This window comes from Mustelus asterias, chromosome 10 (genome assembly GCF_964213995.1).
Source record: "Mustelus asterias chromosome 10, sMusAst1.hap1.1, whole genome shotgun sequence".
Lineage (NCBI taxonomy): Eukaryota > Metazoa > Chordata > Chondrichthyes > Carcharhiniformes > Triakidae > Mustelus > Mustelus asterias.
In genome coordinates, this window is record NC_135810.1 from 108,979,183 (window position 1) to 108,997,182 (window position 18,000).

Below are 18,000 nucleotides of genomic sequence, written 5' to 3' on the forward strand. Positions count from 1 at the left end.
ATAGACCAATGAACCTAACATCAGTACTGGGGAAGTTGCGAGAGTCCATTATCAAGGATTTCATAACTCAGCATTTCGAATAATCAGACAAAGTCAATATGGATTTACAAAGGAGAAATCATGCTTGATGAATCTATTGGAATTCTTTGAGGATGTAACTAGTAGACTTGATCAGGGAGAAACAGTGGATGTGGTTAATGTAGACTTTCAGAAGGCTTACGGCACGGTGCAACATAGCAGACTACTGTGTAAAGTCAATGCGCATGGGATTGTGAGTAGTGACTTGAGATGAATCAAAAGTTGATTAGCAGGCAGAAAGCAAAAAGTTGACATAAATGGATATTTTTTCAATTGGCTGGTAATGACCCATAGGGTACCAAGGGATCTGTGCTAGAACCCCCACTGTTCACATTATATGTTAATGATTTTGAAGAGGGAACTGAATGTATTATCTCCAAATTTGCAGATGATACAAAGTTGGGTGGAAGGGTGAGCTATGAGGAGGATGCAGAGATGCGTGATTTGGACAGTCTGAGTGAGTGGGCATATGCATGGCAGATGCAGTATAAAGTGAATAAATGTGAGGTAGCAAAAATAGGAAGGCAGATTATTATTTAAATTGGTGCAAATGGAGAGAGGTAGATACTCAGCGAGACCTCATGCATCAGTCGCTGAAAGTAAGCGCACAGGTACAGCCGGCAGTAAAGAAGACAAATGGTATGTTGCCCTTCATAGTGAGAGGATATGAATATAGGAATAGGGATGTTTTACTGCAATTGTATATATAGGGTGTTGGTGAGACCACACCTGGAGTATTTTGTGCAGTTTTGGTCTCCTTATCTGAGGAAGGATGTCCTTGCTATAGAGGGAGTACAGTGAATGTTTACCAGGCTGATTCCTGGGATGGCAGGTTTGTCATATCAGGAGAGACTAAGTCGGTTAGGATTGTATTCATTGGAGTTTAGAAGATTAAGAGTGGATCTCATAGAAACTTGTAAAATTCTAACAGGGTTAGACAGAGTAGATTCAGAAAGAATGTTCCCAATGGTGGAGGAGTCCAGAACTAGGGGTCATAGCTTGAGGATAAGGGGTAAACCTTTTAGAACTGAGGTGAGGAGATATTTCTTCTGAATGTGTGAAATTCACGACCACAGAAAGTAGTTGCAGCCAAAATGTTGTGTGATTTCAAGAATAAATTAGATATATCTCTTGGGGCTAAAGGGATGCGGAGATATAGGGGGGAAGTGGGGGATCAGGATATTGAATTCGATGATCAGCTATAATCACAATGAATGATGGAGTAGGCTTGAAGGGCCAAATGGCCTACTCCTGCTTCTAATTTCTATGTTTCTATCTTTGTGTGTGTCTCTGTGTGTCTGTGTCTATGTGAGTGTGTGTGTCCATGTGTTTTTTGTGTATTTGCGTGTCCCTGAGTGTGTGTGTGTGTGTGTGTGTGTGTGCGTGTGCGTGTGTGTGTGCCCATGTGTTTTTTATGTATTTGCGTGTCTCTGTGTGTCTGTGCGTGTGTGTGTGTGTGTCCGTCCATGTGTTTTTTGCGTATTTGCGTGTTTCTGTGTGTCTATGTGAGTGTGTGTGTCTGTGTGTGTGTCCATGTGTTTTTTATGTATTTGCGTGCATTTGTGTGTCTATGTGAGTGTTGTTGTGGGCAAAGGCAGGATCAAACTTCACACTCATGATTAGGATATTTTTGGCCATTTTTCCACAGAAAGGTTTTCGAGAAAGATGACTTCTTGAGTGCTAGATTTTGAAGCAAAATGCATTCTCACAAATACTCTTTTTAAAAACAGGACAAGGCGCGATGGAATTTTATCTGAAGATTCTAATCAATACATCATTTGGAAATCAATAAATACCTCATGCCCTTTGCGCTGGTCAATCTCTGGTCCCAAGCACTCCATCAGGTTTTCCACCGAGCTGTGTACATGGAGATAAAAAAAAGGTAGTAGCATAAGCAATCAGCCAAGTATTAAGCTGAAAGAGGCTAGGGTGAGCTTTGGTTCATAAGAAGGTAAGAACTGGCTGCAGTCGGCTATTTTGCCACTCAGCCTACCCTACCATTCAGTAAGATGATGTCTGGTCTGTTTGTGGCCTTAAGCCTGCTTTCCTGCCTGCCCCCATAACCTTGTTCAGTTTAGAAGGAAAACATTAGCAGCTATTTTGTATTAATCATACAAAATAATCAACCCATTGGCATGGTGAAACATCGCATGCTTACTATTCTTGTACAGTTTGGATTTTTGATTTGATTTGATTTATTATTGTCACATGTATTAACATACAGTGAAAAGTATTGTTCCTTGCACGCTATACAGACAAAGCATACTTTTCATAGAGAAGGAAAGGAGAGAGTGCAGAATGTAGTGTTACAGTCATAGCTAGGGTGTAGAGAAAGATCAACTTAATGCAAGGTAGGTCCATTCAAAAGTCTGACAGCAGCAGGGAAGAAGCTGTTCTTGAGTCAGTTGGTACGTGGCCTCAGACTTTTGTATCATTTTCCCGATGGAAGAATGTGGAAGAGAGAATGTCTGGGGTGCGTGGAGTCCTTAATTACACTGGCTGCTTTTCCGAGGCAGCGGGAAGTGTAGACAGAGTCAATGGATGGGAGGCTGGTTTGCGTGATGGATTGGGCTACATTCACAATCTTTTGTAGTTCCTTGTGGTCTTGGGCAGAGCAGGAGCCATACCAAGCTGTGATACAACCAGAAAGAATGCTTTCTATGGTGCATCTGTAAAAGTTGGTGAGAGTCGTAGCTGACATGCCAAATTTCCTTAGTCTTCTGAAAAAGCAAGTTGTGCCAAATTTTGTCTTTATTGCTGCTTTATTGCTTGCTGTGAAATAAGTAGCTCCATGATCCGCGTGAGATCAGATCTTACAAAGGGTTTTCTTATTCTGAGTCCTAAAGAATCAGAGAAGCACCTGGAAGCATGCATGAAACTAAGCAATACATCATTCAGAGCACAAATGGGTGCTCTGAGTGAGTGGGTTCAAGTCCCATGCCAGAGGCTGGAGCCTAACTATTAGAATCATAGACTCCCTACAGTGCAGAAGGAGGACATTCGGCCCATCAAGTCTGCACCGACCACAATCCCACCCAGACCCTATTCCTGTAACCCCACACATTTACCCTACTAATCCCCCTGACACTAGGGTCAATTTATCATGGCCAATCAACTTAACCCGCACATCTTTGGACTGTGGGAAGAAAACAGAGCAGCCGGAGGAAACCCACGCAGACACGAGGAGAATGTGCAAACACCACACAGGCAGTGACCAGAGGCCAGAATTGAACCCGGGTCCCTGGCGCTGTGAGGCAGCAGTGCTAACCACTGTGCCACCAGGCCACCCCTCTTAGCCGACATTGTTGTATGAGGGAATGCTGCACTGTCAAAGATGCTGGGTGCGATCTTATGAAAAAAGTCAAGTGCTGAACGAATGAAAAAACGGGAGAGTTTCAGACTTGTTTATCTGGGCACATTTAAAAATCCAATCTTATGACATTCTGTCACTTTTTTGGACACAAGTGCGGTTTTCACCAGTAAGGCAGGTGGGCTGGGCGGGAGGGAGGGGTGGGGGGGTCATTGGTGGGTGGGAGCCTAAGCTCGCCACTGATGCCAGCTGCTGAATGCTCGGGGTGCCATCGCACAGGCACCCCAATCTCCTAGTTCTCTTGCAACACCCCCCCCCCCCCCACCCTCCCTCCACGCATCATCAGTGACAGAGTAACTCCCCCCCCCATGGCAACACAGATCACTGGTATCAGGGCATCGGGACCCCGCCCCCCCCAATGAGTTCCCAGTCATGACTCCCGCTGCGGCCCACCCTGCATTCTCCCCCTGAGATCCCCTCCCCTCTGAGCTCCACCCCCCCCCCCCCCCCCCCCCCCCTGCAGAGTTCCCCACTGCCGATCACCACCCCCCCCAAGTCTACAGGGCTTCTCCTTGCCGATCAACCACCAAACCCCCCCTCCTCCGCCGCCATCCCATTGTAGAGATCTCCCCTTGTCTCAACCGCTCTGTCGTGTCCACCTGGTCTCCCCCCATCTGCAGAGATCCTCCGTGCCCCCCACTCCCCTCACCCCCCCCTCCCAGCAGAGATCCCCAGAGTAAAACATGTCATTAGCATTTAAATCATGTTTAAATTTGCCCCTGGAAAGGGCGCAAAGGTGATCTTTCTGGCAAATCAGGGCTGGGATGATTATGTGATACGATAAATCAACTGCGAACCTGATTTTTGCCTCTTGGGCAATCTTATCGGCGTCGATCAATTGTCGTGACGAACTGGTAAGAACGTGCCCACTGCCTTTCAAATGAGGCACTAAATTGAGACCACGACCAGCCCCGCAGTCTACACTTCAGATGGTCTGATGACATTATTGTCCCCAGTGTCCTGGCCAATATGAACGTTGAACCAACATTACAAGTATCAGTTCACCTGGTCAATATGCAATTGCTGTCTGTGGGATCTTGCTGTGCACACATTGGTCGGCCATGTTTTTTACATGACGGGGTGACTGCACTTCAAAATTACTATTTACCCTGGTGTAAATTAGATATTTTGGTTGGATCTCGTGTCAAATAACAAGAGTGGAATCCACGTTGAGGACTGACAGATGCCATCCACGATGGACTCATAACATCTTTTGCTGTCAAATGGTTCACCGACGTGCCTTGTCTAAGTCCATGAAATAATAGCTTTTTGTGTTAGTGCAGCAGCCTCTACAGCATAACCAAATCTCGATGGGAGATACCGCATGTTCGCTGGAAGAGACAACTGGGAACAAACTAAACATGATAACTATATCAGCATAGTGTTGGATCCATGCCAGACCAAATATAGAGATCCTTTTGTTGCCACAGATTACAACCAGGTTGATTATCTCTGAAGACATTCTGAAAAGGTGGTAATTCGCAGCCAACCTGCGCTAGTCACCCTATTATAGAAAGGATATTATTAAACTAGAAAGAGTGCAGAAAAGATTTACTGGGATGCTACAGGAACTTGATGGTTTGTGTTATAAGGAGAGGCTGGATAGACCGGGATTTTTTTCCCTGGAGCACAGAAGGCTTATTGGTGATCTTATAGAAGTCTATAAAATAATGAGGGGCATAGATAAGGTTTTTCCCGACGGTAGGGGAGTCTAAAACTAGAGGGCATAGGTTTAAACTATGGTTCCAGAGGGGCAATTTTTTCACTCAGAGGGTGGTGAGTGTCTGGAACAAGCTGTCAGAGGCAGTAGTGGAAGCGGGTACAATTTTGTCTTTTAAAAAATATTTAGACAGTTACATGGCTAACCAAAAGAGAAAATGCTGGAAAATCTCAGCAGGTCTGGCAGCATCTGAAAGGAGAGAAAACAGTTGACGTTTCGACCCTTTGTCAAAGCTTTCTCAAAGTTGGTTTCAGATTCCATCATCCGCAGTAATTTGCTTTTATCCAGTTACATGGGCAAGATGGGTATAGAGGGATATGGGCCAAATGCAGGCAATTGGGACCAGCTTAATGGTAAAAACTGGGCAGCCATGGACAAGTTGGGCCGAAGGGCCTGTTTCCATGCTGTCTACCACTATGACTGGGAAGAAAAAATAAAAAAAACAGCAGGCATGCTAGAGCAGAATAAAGAAAGGCAGATTACCATTTCCAGTGTAAGTGCGACATCAAAACTCGAGCAAAAGATTTGGGGAAATGAGGCAGAAATTTCAACTTGGATCACGGTGTGAAGCAGTCGGAAATGTGTCACTGTATACCTGCCACATTCCGCAAAGGAAAGAAAACTGAGTGAGTTGTAGCACGGAGCGGGGAATGGCCCTTGTGCCCAAACTAGAATGTTCTGCCCTTGGTGAACAATCCAAGTTTTCAGAGTTGATTGTGCTGCATATTTTTCATTTTGCTTTATTTTCAAGTCCAGGATTATTATAGACCATGGCTATATTGATTGGATTATTGCAAGGTGATCCTTGCTCATGAAGATACCTATCTGTCAGGGTCTATTTTGGTTTTCGAGAACAGCCGGTGTTGCGAAGTTGGATAGAGTAATTGTAGATTGGGTGGTAGGAACTTAGAACTTGGTGTTGGTAAGAATGGTTAAGTTGTAAAATGCTAGGGGGGAAAGCAATGCATGGTCCCAGTAAAAGGTGGTGCTTTTTCTGTGCTCGGAATGTTAAACAAAAATGCAAGTACACAGGGAGACCCAAACGGAAACATCTGTATCGAAAGACTAAGCAGCAGTTTTTACCAAGACAACAGGTTTTTGAATTTAGCCAATCAATTTGAATCAGGCACTTAGATACCAAAAACCTATTAAATTTAAATCTGATGGTTTTGACAACCTAGGACCAATCCTATTGTGGGAAATATTGATATGTCATCACGGGTATAAAAGAAGGGGGCAGTGGGACAAAAAGAGAAAGCAACTGCCACCTGCCAGAGATAACAGCTCACAGCTCTCTCTCTCGAGGGAGAGAGAGAGAGAGGGAGAATCGCTGACTCTCATAGCTTCATCTATGTCTTAAAGAAAGCACCATCCAGATAACAAAGGTACCAAAGAAGAAAGATGTTTCAGACAGAAGAATCAACAGAGAAGGCCCAGAATATTCCGGAAGACACAAAACCTGGTTGTAATTCCAAGTAAATTCTATTTTTTGTCAATGAGTGGGAATTGTATTTATTGGAACAGCTTACCATTAGAATTTTGTTTTATTTGGGAATAGTTAATAGTGAGAAGGGATTTATTTGGTTTATTAATAGTTTAGTTAATTTATTCACTGTTAGTTAGACAAATAAATTGTTACGTGTTGATTTTAGAGAGGGTGTAAGGGATTTATTTTGTATTTAACCACTAGAAGGGCATGTCACACCATTTCTCACACACGTTTTACAGATTATAAGGCAAGGTATTCCTCTTTGGGCGTTTTGGTATTAATTCTCAGAGGGGGGAGCAACCTCCACTTTATAACATTGGTCCAAGGGAGCACATTGGACAACTCCCCCCATCACCCAGTCAGGTGGCAGAGTGGCCTCTGTCATTTTTGAGACTCTGACTGAATTTCTATTTGCCATAACATCAAACGTTATGTTTATATGAACCAAAGGTCACCCTAGACAGTGTTCGCTAAATTGAGCAGAGGGGCTGCCAGCTCTGTGGGGCGGGTGAGATGGATCACATTGGCAAAGGGTGATGGAGGTGGTGGGATGGAGTCCTGGGATGACATTATGTAAGCCTCTTCCATTGCCTGTTGAAGCAGTCAAAGCTTGCCCTATTCGGGCTCATATCAATTCCTATCTGAAATAGCAATCGTAGTCCTATTTATGCCTGGGCGGCACGGTGGCACAGTGGTTAGCACAGCTGCCTCACAGCGCCAGGGACCCGGGTTCAATTCCGGCCTCAGGTCACTTTCTGTTTGGAGTCTGCACTTTCGCTCCCCGTGGGTTTTCTCCTGGTGCTCTGGTTTCCTCCCACAGCTCAAAGATGTGTGGGTTAGGTTGATTGGCCATGTGGCCCCAGTGTCGGGGGATTAGCAGGGTAAATGTGTGGGGTTACGGGAATAGAGCCTGGGTGGGACTGTGGTCGGTATAGACTCAATGGGCTGGATGGCCTCATTCTGTCCTGTAGGGATCCTATAATTCTATGTCACAGCACTCCAGTTTCATAATATAAGGATCTTATTGCTTGAATCTGGCAATTGTTTTGGACACCTAGCTGAAGGGGTCTTTAACAATAGCCTCCATGTTGGGGCAGTGAGGCCAGCAAATCAATTTTGAGTCCATTACTGCGCCATTAACACCAAGGTGAACAGTGTCAAGATTAATGCCTGTGCTTCTTTAAATGGTCCACCGTTATTGAAAATATTAAATAGCCTTTTTTTAATATAAAACAAATTAGCTTTTGTGGAGGAGCTGCAGCTCTTTGGGATTCTGTGGTATTACCTGGTGAGATTGTGAAGTTAAACTTTGCTAACTGTGCAGTAATTAGAAGTAATTATTTTTTTTGTTGGATACTGAATGAAAAGTTGCATAAACAGATTGAGTAAAATTTACTGCTTCAATTTTGAACTGCCCCACCTTCTTTCTTTTTCGTCATCCATATTAAAGACATATCTTGTGCTCGCGTAATATAAATGTGAAACTCGCAGCTCAGCATAGCTCTCCAGAGAAGGAGACTTGAATAAATCAATGGGGCACAATAGGGTCAGCAGCCATATCTTTTAATCTGTACAGTTCTAACTCAGACCAGAAGCATAGAAAATTCCAGATCGCAGCGCTGCCAATGCGGTCAAGAGTTGTAGAGTCAAAGAGGTTTACAGCATGGAAACAGGCCCTTTGGCCCAACTTGTCCAAGCCGTCCCTTTTTTGATGCCTGAGCTAGTCCCAATTGCCCGCGTTTGGCCCACATCCCTCGATACCCATCTCACTCATGTAACTGTCTAAATGCTTTTTAAAAGACAAAATTGTACCCACCTCCATTACTACCTCTGGCAGCTTGTTCCAGATACTCACCACCCTCTGTGTGAAAAAATTGCCCCCCTGGACCCTTTTGTATCTCTCCCCTTTTGCCTTAAACCCACGTCCTCTAGTTTTAGACTCCCCTACCTTTGGGAAAAGATATTAACTATCCAGCTGATCTATGCCCCTCATTATTTTATGGACATCTATAAGATCACCCCTCAGCCTCCTACGCTCCAGTGAAAAAAGTCCCATTCTATCCAGCCTCTCCTTAAAACTCAAACCATCAAGTCCCAGTAGCATCCCAATAAATCTTTTCTGCACTCTTTCTAGTTTAATAATATCCTTTCTATAATAGGGTGACCAGAACTGTACATAGTATTCCAAGTGTGGCCTTACCAATGTCTTGTACAACTTCAACAAGACGTCCCAACTCCTTTATTCAATGTTCTGACCAATGAAACCAAGCATGCCGAATGCCTTCTTCACCACTCTGTCCATCTGTGACTCCACTTTCAAGGACCTATGAACCTGTATCCCGAGATCTCTTTGCTCTACTAATCACCTTGCATTTGTCTAAATTAAACTCCATCTGCCATTCGTCAGCCCACTGGCGCAATTCATCAAGATCCTGTTGCAATCCTAGATAAACTTCTTCACTGTCCACTATGCCACCAATCTTGGCGTCATCTGCAAACTTACTAACCATGCCTCCTATATTCTCATCCAAATCATTAATGTAAATGACAAATAACAGTGGACCCAGCACCGATCCCTGAGGCACACCACTGGTCACAGGCCTCCAGTTTGAAAAACAACCCTCTACAACCACCCTCTGTCTTCTGTCATCAAGCCAATTTTGTATCCATTTGGCTACCTCACCCTGGATCCTGTGAGATTAACCTTATGCAACAACCTACCATGCAGTACCTTGTCAAAGGCCTTGCTAAAGTCCATGTAGATAACATCAACTCCACTGCCCTCATCTACCTTCTTGGTTACCCCTTCAAAAAACTCAGTCAAATTTGTGAGACATGATTTTCCATTCACAAAGCCATGCTGACTGCCCCTAATCAGTCATTGACTGTAGTCCCTGTCTCTCAAAATATCTTCGAACAACTTACCCACTACAGATGTTAGGTTCATCGGCCTGTAGTTCCCAGGCTTTTCCCTGCAGCCTTCTTAAACAAAGGCACAACATTTGCCACCCTTCAATCTTCAGGCACCTCACCTGTGACTATCGATGATTTGGGGACCTGCAATTTCCTCCCTAGCCTCCCACGGTGTTCTGGGATACACTTCATCAGATTCCGGGGATTTTTATACCTTGATATGGTTTAAGACTTCCAGCACCTCCTTCTCTGTTATATGTACACTCCTCAAGACATCACTATTTATTTCCCCAACTTTTCTAACATCCATGCTTTACTCAATAGTAAATACTGATGAGAAATATTCATTTAGGATCTCACCCACCTCTTGTGGATCCGCACATAGATGACCTTGTTGATCCTTATGAGGCCCTACTCTCTCACTAGTTACTCTTTTGCCCTTTATGCATTTGTAGAAGATCTTTGGATTCTCCTTTGCCTTATCTGCCAAAACAATCTCGTGTCCCCTTTTTGCCCTCCTAATTTCTCTCCTAACCCTACTGCCACACCGTCTATACTCTTCAAGGGATCCACTTGATCCCAGCTGCCTGTGCATGTCATGTGCCTCCTTCTTCTTCTTGACCAGGGCCTCAATATTCCGGGTCATCCAGGATTCCCTACTTCTACCAGCCTTGCCCTTCACTCTCAAAGGAACGTGCTTCCCCTGAACCCTGATTAACACACTTTTGAAAGCCTCCCACTTACCAGATGTCCCTTTGCCTTCCCACAAACTCCCCCAATTAACTGTTAAAATTGCTGCCTGATACCATCAAAATTGGCCTTGCCCCAACTTAGTATTTTAACTTTTGGGCCAGACTTATCATTTTCCATAGCTACCTTAAAACTAATGGAATTATGGTCACTGGTCCCAAAGTGATCCCTCACTAGCACTTCTGTCACCTGCCCCTCCTTATTTCCCAAGTGGAGGTCAAGTTTTGCCCCTTTTCTGGTTGGGCCATCCACATACTGAATGAGAAATTCCTCCTGAATACACTCAACAAATTTCTCTCCATCCAAGCCTCTAATATTATGGCTGTCCCAGTCAATGTTGGGAAAGTTAAAATCCCCTAAGAGCTTCACTTTATTCTTACTTCTGCTCCCCTAGAAGTAGCTTGGCCTTTTGGATCAGATGAGGCCCCATCTTAATGTCTAATACCAGGCGACATGCCTGTAAGGTGAGGGTGGAAAGTTCAAAGGAGATGTGAGGGGCAAGTTTTTTACACTGAGACTGTTAGGTGTCTGGAACGTGCTGCCAGAGGTGGTGGTGGAGGCAGATACGATAGGGGGTTTAAGGGGCTTTTCATAAGCACGTAAATATGCAAGGAATAGAGGGATATATGACAAAGAACAAAGAACAGTACAGCACAGGAACAGGCCCTTTGGCCCTCCAAGCCGATGCCTGCCTAAACTAAAACCATATGCACTTATGGAGCCGGTATCCTTCCATTCCCATCCTATTCATGTATTCGTCTAGTTGCCCCTTAAATGCAGCTATCGTACCTGCTCCCACCACCTCCCTGGGCAGCGCATTCCAGACATTCACCACCTTCTGTGTAAAAACTTGCCTTGCATATCTCCTCTAAGCTTTTCCCCACGCATCTTAAACCTATGTCCCCAGTACTTGACTTTTCAACCCCAGGAAAGAACATCTGACTATCCACTCTGTCCGTGCCACTCATAGGCCGGAAGTTTACCGGTATGCCCGCCGCGATTCTGGGGACGGGTGAGGCTCAGAGAACGGCATTCTCCTTTGGCCTTGGGTGGGATTGTACGAGCCTCAGGCAGACGTGCCAGTAAAATTCCGACCATAATCTTGTAAACCTCTATCAGGTCACCCCTCAACCTCCGTTGTTCCAGTAAGAACAAACCGAGTTTATCCAACCTCTCCTCTTGGCTAATATCCTCCATATGGACCAAGGACAGGGAGAAGGGATTAGTTTAATTTGGTGTCATGTTTGGCATAACATCGTGGGCTGAAAGGCCTGTTCCTGTGCTGTACTTTTCTATGTTCTACCTGCCCTCTCAGGTGAATACGGGCGGCATGGTGGCACCGTGGCAAGCACTGCTGCCTCACAGCGTTAGGGACCCAGGTTCGATTCCCGGCTTAGGTCACTGTCTGTGTGGAGTCTGCACGTTCTCCCCGTGTTTGCGTGGGTTTCCTCCGGGTGCTCCGGTTTCCTCCCACAGTCCAAAAGACATGTGGGTTAGGTGCATTGGCCATGCTAAATTCTGCCTCAATGTCCCCGAACAGGCGCTGGAGTGTGGCGACTAGGTGATTTTCACAGTAACTTCATCGCAGTGTTGATGTAAACTTACTTGTGACACTAATAAACAAACTTTAAACTATATAAAGGAGCCAATGACACTATGTTAGAGAAGAGCGGGGGTGTTTTTATCCCCCGTGTCCTGGCCCTCAATCATCACATAAGCAAATTAGCTGGTCATCATCATATGTGGGAGCCTGCAGTGTGCAAAGCTGCCACGTTTCCGACTACACTTCAAATAAATACTTTATTAGCTGTTAAGAGTTCTGATACATCCTGTGGTCATGAAAGGCGCTCCATAGGTGTGAGTCTTTTCTTCTTTCACAGAAGAACATTCTGTAACCAACTGACTCAAGGACAGCTTCTTCCCTCCTGCCTTCAGACTTTTGAATGGACTTACCTTGCATTAAGTTGATCTTTCTCTACACACTAGCTATGACTGTAACACTACATTCTGTACTCTCTCATTTCCTTCTCTATAAACGGCATGCTTTGTCTGTATAGCTCACAAGAAACGATACTTTTCACTCTATGCTAATACGCGTGACAATAATAAATCAAATCAAATCATTTCTATGGATTTGCAACATTCCTGGGGCTTTAACCATAGGGTTTGTCTGTGTGTTGTGCTTCTGGGGAATTGCAGAGAGAGATGTGAATAAACCACTAATCAATGAGATTGGACTAAGACTTGTGACCATGGAAAGCATAGCATAATAGCTAGAGGAACTTTCTCGATTTGGGCCATGTAATGGCTCCATCACTGAGTATGACACGTCGGAGCAGATTTTCAAAGCGGGGCCAGTAATGCGACAACCAGTTGAATTCTGGGTCTTGACCCCGTGTTTCAGGTGTATCGCTCTGGTGACACTTGTCTAAAATTGGCCAAGAGGCGAGCATTGGTCCAAGTAAGTCCATTGACAAGGAGCTTTAACACAAAGTAAACTTCAGTCGATCCTCGGCGAGTCTGGCAGCTACACGCTAACATGGGCCAGACTGTTTGGGTGTGTCAAAATAAAGATTAGAAATTCAATTTTTCACTGGACAGGCCTCTGAAGAAGCTCCTTAAAAAGTTTAACATATTGGCAATGAGTGAGTCTCTTGTTCAATTGTTCACCTGTTCAATTGCCACTGAAGGGCTTTTCCCCGCCCAGCCTCAATTTTTCGGGAGGAACACTAAAACATGACCAAAGCTACATCTTGAGCGGGGTGCCTCCATCAGAAGCCCCCTTCTGACTTTGAGCACCCTCCCCCTAAGGCCCAGAGATAGATGGCACGGTGGCACAGTGGTTAGCACGGCTGCCTCACAGTGCCAGGGACATGGGTTCGATTCCCAGCTTGGGTCACTGTCTGTGCAGAGTCTGCATGTTCTCCCTGTGTCTGTGTGGGTTTCCTCCAGGTGCTCCGGTTTCCTCCCACAGTCCGAAAGACGTGCTGGTTTGGTGCATTGGCCGTGCCAAATTCTCCCTCAGTGTACCCAAACAGATGCCGGAGTGGGAGACTAGGGGATTTTCACAGTAACTTAATTGCAATGTTAATGGAAGCCTACTTGTGACAATAAATAAATGAATAAAAACCAAACTTTCAGATCTCCCTCCCCGCCACCATGCCCTCATGCCTATCTCCTGGGAATACAAACGTCACGACCCTCCAAGAATCTCTCCACTCCCCTTCTTGGGACTCCTGCCATTTGCCTTCACTACGGCTCCCTGCTCTCAGTTCCAGGTGTCGATACAGACATAGAATCAGTATTCTGTAACTTGATTTTGTGTCTCTGTGCACTGTTTGACAGCACATTTCCACTCCATCTGACGAAGGAGCAGCGCTCCGAAAGCTTATGGTATTTGCTACCAAATAAACCTGTTGGACTTTAACCTGGTGTTGTGAGACTTCTTACTCAGTTCCAGGCACGTTGCTGCAGTTCCTCTTCCGGCCAAAGCAGCGCTGTGCCTGGAGGAGCTGGAGAGCTGCCGTCCAATCTATTTGGCTGGCAGCTCTCCAAGGCAGGGCCTCCAACCAGGTGCGAATGGCCTTCTGCCAACCAACACTGGTTATGGCAGGAAGTTGCAGCAGGGCTGTTGGAGTCGGTGGGGTGTGTCCCCTGATGACTCTCCACCACCAGGCCAATGGACAATGGTATCTTGGACACCAACTGCACTACCTGGTGTTATCCATTCGACCTATTTACTTCACACAATGCTCCATTAAAAGTATTCCTTACTATGGTGCAGTTTTATTAACACCGCTTATAACGGGTTTATCACAAAGAAATAAACATTTTTAATCCATGTTGAGTGGACAAACCATGAGTAACCTGATCTTAAATAACTAAAAATGACCTGAACAAACTATACAGAATATTTATTATTAACATTGGGGTACAGTGACCTGTTTCTATGCAAATTAACAATTAGCCCAGACCCTCTGATCGCCGGATGATTGTCCAATGGCGGTACCTCCCCAAAAGGCAGTGGAGGACCCTTCAGACGTTCCCCACACTGGCTCCACAGGGATTGCTTGTGAGGTTTGAACTTCCAATGGGTAATTAACCTGCTTCTGGAGCCAACCAAAATTCTGAGTTAAAGTCGGAGACTTCTGATGGTTCTGATTTACTTATCAATAGTTGCCCAGAAAGGTTAGAAGGATGAAAATCAGTTCTATCTCTTGAGTAACTGCTGTCCCCTAGACTCCCCACTGGACGGCACGGTGCCACAGTGGTTAGCACTGCTGCCTCACAGCGCCAGGGACCCAGGTTCCATTCCGGCCTCAGGTCACTGTCTGGGTGGATTTCTCCTCGTGTCTGCATGGGTTTCTTCCAGGTGCTCCGATTTCCTTCCACAGTCCAAAGGTGTACTGGTTAGCTGGATTGGCCATGCTAAATTGCCCATAGTGTCAGGGGGACTAACAGTGTAAATATGTGGAGTTACAGGGGTAGGCCTGGGTGGGATTATTGTCAGTGCAGACTTGATGGGCTGAATGGCCTTATTCTGCACTGTGGAGATTCTGTGATTCTATGACATCCTGACAACAGCCCCTGACTATCGGACTACACTACCTGACCCAACTACCCTCCCACCCCACCCACCCCCACTGAACACCAGAATATCCTCCAACCCCTCAACAACCCATCCAACCGCCCTATCCTCCGACAGTCCGATTCCAACAGAATACTCCAACTCTCGATTACCCTCCTCACCTGCAAACTATTCCCCGACTTCCTCTGACCCACCCAACTGCCTCCCCCACCCACATACCTCCCACGCTAACTCCTTACCCACTTACCTGCCACCCTACCCCCTTGCCCACCTGCCTGCCAGCCGAACCCTTAACCCACTTACCTACCACCCCACACATTCACCCACACACCTACCCTTCTACACCATCACCCACCCATCAGCACCTAACACCCTAACACCTCACCGACATACCTTCTCTCTGTAGCCTCTCAAAATGCATATGGGACATGTCAACTTACTGGAATGCAGCAGCCATTGCTGTAGAAAGGGGATGTGACTTGGCTTCCCCCAACACTCCCGCACTCCGACAACAGGTCCGTTCCACATTTCCCAGAAGTCCCAATCTAGAAGTCCAGCTGAGAAATGTGGAGTTCCAGTGCAAGGTAACGTATTAGGAGCAAAGTGGCAATATTCCTTCGAAGATACAGCCATAGAATCGTAGAATCATAGAAAGCCTACAGTAGAGAAAGAGGCCATTCACTGCAACCCGAGTCTGCACCGAACACAATCCCACCCAGGCCCTACCCCCATATCCCTACATATACCCACTAATCCCTCTAACCTACGCATCTCAGGACACTAAGGGGCAATTTTAGCATGGCCAATCAACCTAGCCTGCACATCTTTGGACTGTGGGAGGAAACCGGAGCACCTGGAGGAAACCCATGCAGACACGAGGAGAATGTGCAAACTCCACACAGACAGTGACCCAATTGGAGTGAAAGCCCATTTGGAGTGAATCAAAAACAGAAAATGATGGAAAATCTCAGCAGGCCTGACAGCATCTGTGGAGCGAGAATAGAGCAAATATTTAGAGTTAGCTCTGACGAAGGATCATCCAGACTCGAAACAGAGATGAGGAAGGAATTTCTTCAGCAGAGAGTGGTGAATCTGTGGAACTCTTTGCCGCAGAAGGCTGTGGAGGCCAGGTCATTGAGTGTCTTTAAGACAGAGATAGATAAGTTCTTGATTAATTAGGGGATCAGGTGTTATGGGGAAAAGGCAGGAGAATGGGGATGAGAAAAATATCAGCCATGATTGAAAGGCAGAGCAGACTCGATGGGCCGAGTGGCCTAATTCTGCTCCTATGTCTTATGGTCTTATGGAAATGTTGGGTCTATTCTCTCTCCATTGATGCTGTCAGACCTGTTGAGATTTTCCAGAATTTTCTTTTGTTGTTTCTGATTCCAGCATCCGCAGTTTTTTGGTTTTATGGAGGGAGTGAATGTTTGTGGAATACATTAGCTATACTTTTCAACATTCCACTGGCTGATATCAGCTCTGCTTGATTAGATGTGCTGAGCGTGCATTCTGTCAAGGTATCTTCCAGCTTTATTCTTAGCTATTTCAGCACCATTTATGAGTTCCCCACTATCCATCTTTCCTTCCTATTTTTATACTTGCTTGTATTAAATTTCATCAGTCATTGTTCTGCCCACTCGCACATTTTCTACAATGTATTCTGCCATTTCTGGGCTGGTTTCTTGGAGTTCACTGCCATCCCTATTTCATCTGTAAATCTGAACAAGTTGCATTGTGTTTCTGAATCCATTTATTCAATGAGAATCACCCAGCGCACAGAAGCAGGCCCCTCAGTCCATTATGCTGATGTCAGCTCTCTGAAAGAAATAGCAATGAGCTCCATAGGACTGAAATGTTTTCATTTTTAAGCATCGGATTAGAAGATTTGATGAAACCAACAGTGCTTTTCCTCATTCCAACCAAACATCTTTAACAAGTGGTCATTGATTGTAGAGTGGAAAACAATCTCTTAGCACTGCTGCCTCAAAGCGCCAGGGACCCAGGTTCGATTCTCGGCTTGAGTCACCGTCTGTGCGGAGTCTGCACATTCCCCCCGTGTCTGCGTGGGTTTCCTCCGGGTGCTCCGGTTTCCTCCCACAGTCCAAAGACGTGCTGGTTAGATGCATTGGCCATGCTAAAATTCTCCCTCAGTGTACCTGAACAGGTGCCAGAGTGTAGCAACTAGGGGATTTTCACAGTAATTTCATTGTGGTGTTGATGTGAGTCTACTTGTGACACTAATAAATAAACTTAAAACTTAAACTTTCCTCTTAAGTTAAAGCACGAATGGAAGTTGAGGCAAAGTAAGTTGCAGATCAAGAAGCTCGACACCATGCAGGACAAAGCAACCCATTTAATTGGCACCACATCCACAAACATTCAATCCCTCCACCACCGACGCACAGTGGCAGCCGTGTGTACCATCTAACAGATGTGCTGCAACAACTCACCAAGGCTCCTTGGACAGCACCTTCCAAACCCACAACCTTTATTGCTTGAAAGGATAGGGGCAGCAAGTATATGGGATCATCACCAGCAGGAAGTTCCTCTCCAAACCATACACCACCCTGACTTGTCAAGCCACGCTGGGAGCTTTGCGGCCAGCTCCGCTCATCAAGACTCAGGGGAAAGCTGCAAGCACTGAAGACACAGGAGGATGATCCCGAGGGGCAGGCTTTTCCCCTCACGTTTGAAGAGCCCGCCATCATGAAAATCAGCATCTGCATCATGCGGGGGAACAGTCACCAGGGTGGACATTTTCCCAATTGGTAGCCAGAGGGTGGGCTGACATCCAATTAAGGATGTTGGGCAGGCTCTCAAAGCTGGAGGACTGAGGGAGAGAGAGAGAAAGAGAAGGGGGGGAAGGGGGTGCACCCCAAGATGGAGATGCCCTCTTTCTCCAATTTTTAGAATTACAAAATGTCCTCAATGGAACCCCTCCACAGGGAAATCCGCAGCTGAAGCCAAGTAGGCTGGAAGAGCTGCTATGCCTGTCTGGAGTGTTGAATGTAACTGTATGTTAAACTTCTCTGCCTCTCTGCCTTCCCCTTTTCCTTCAGAGTGTTCCTAAACACCTACCTCTTTCAATC

At 45.7% G+C, this 18,000-nt stretch overlaps 1 protein-coding gene across 2 annotated transcripts in view; it reads left to right on the forward strand.

Moving 5' to 3' along the window:
- gabrg3 (gamma-aminobutyric acid type A receptor subunit gamma3) overlaps positions 1-18,000 on the forward strand; it is a 605,769-nt gene that overhangs the window by 38,780 nt on the left and 548,989 nt on the right. The gene's annotated exons all lie outside the window — the stretch shown is intronic.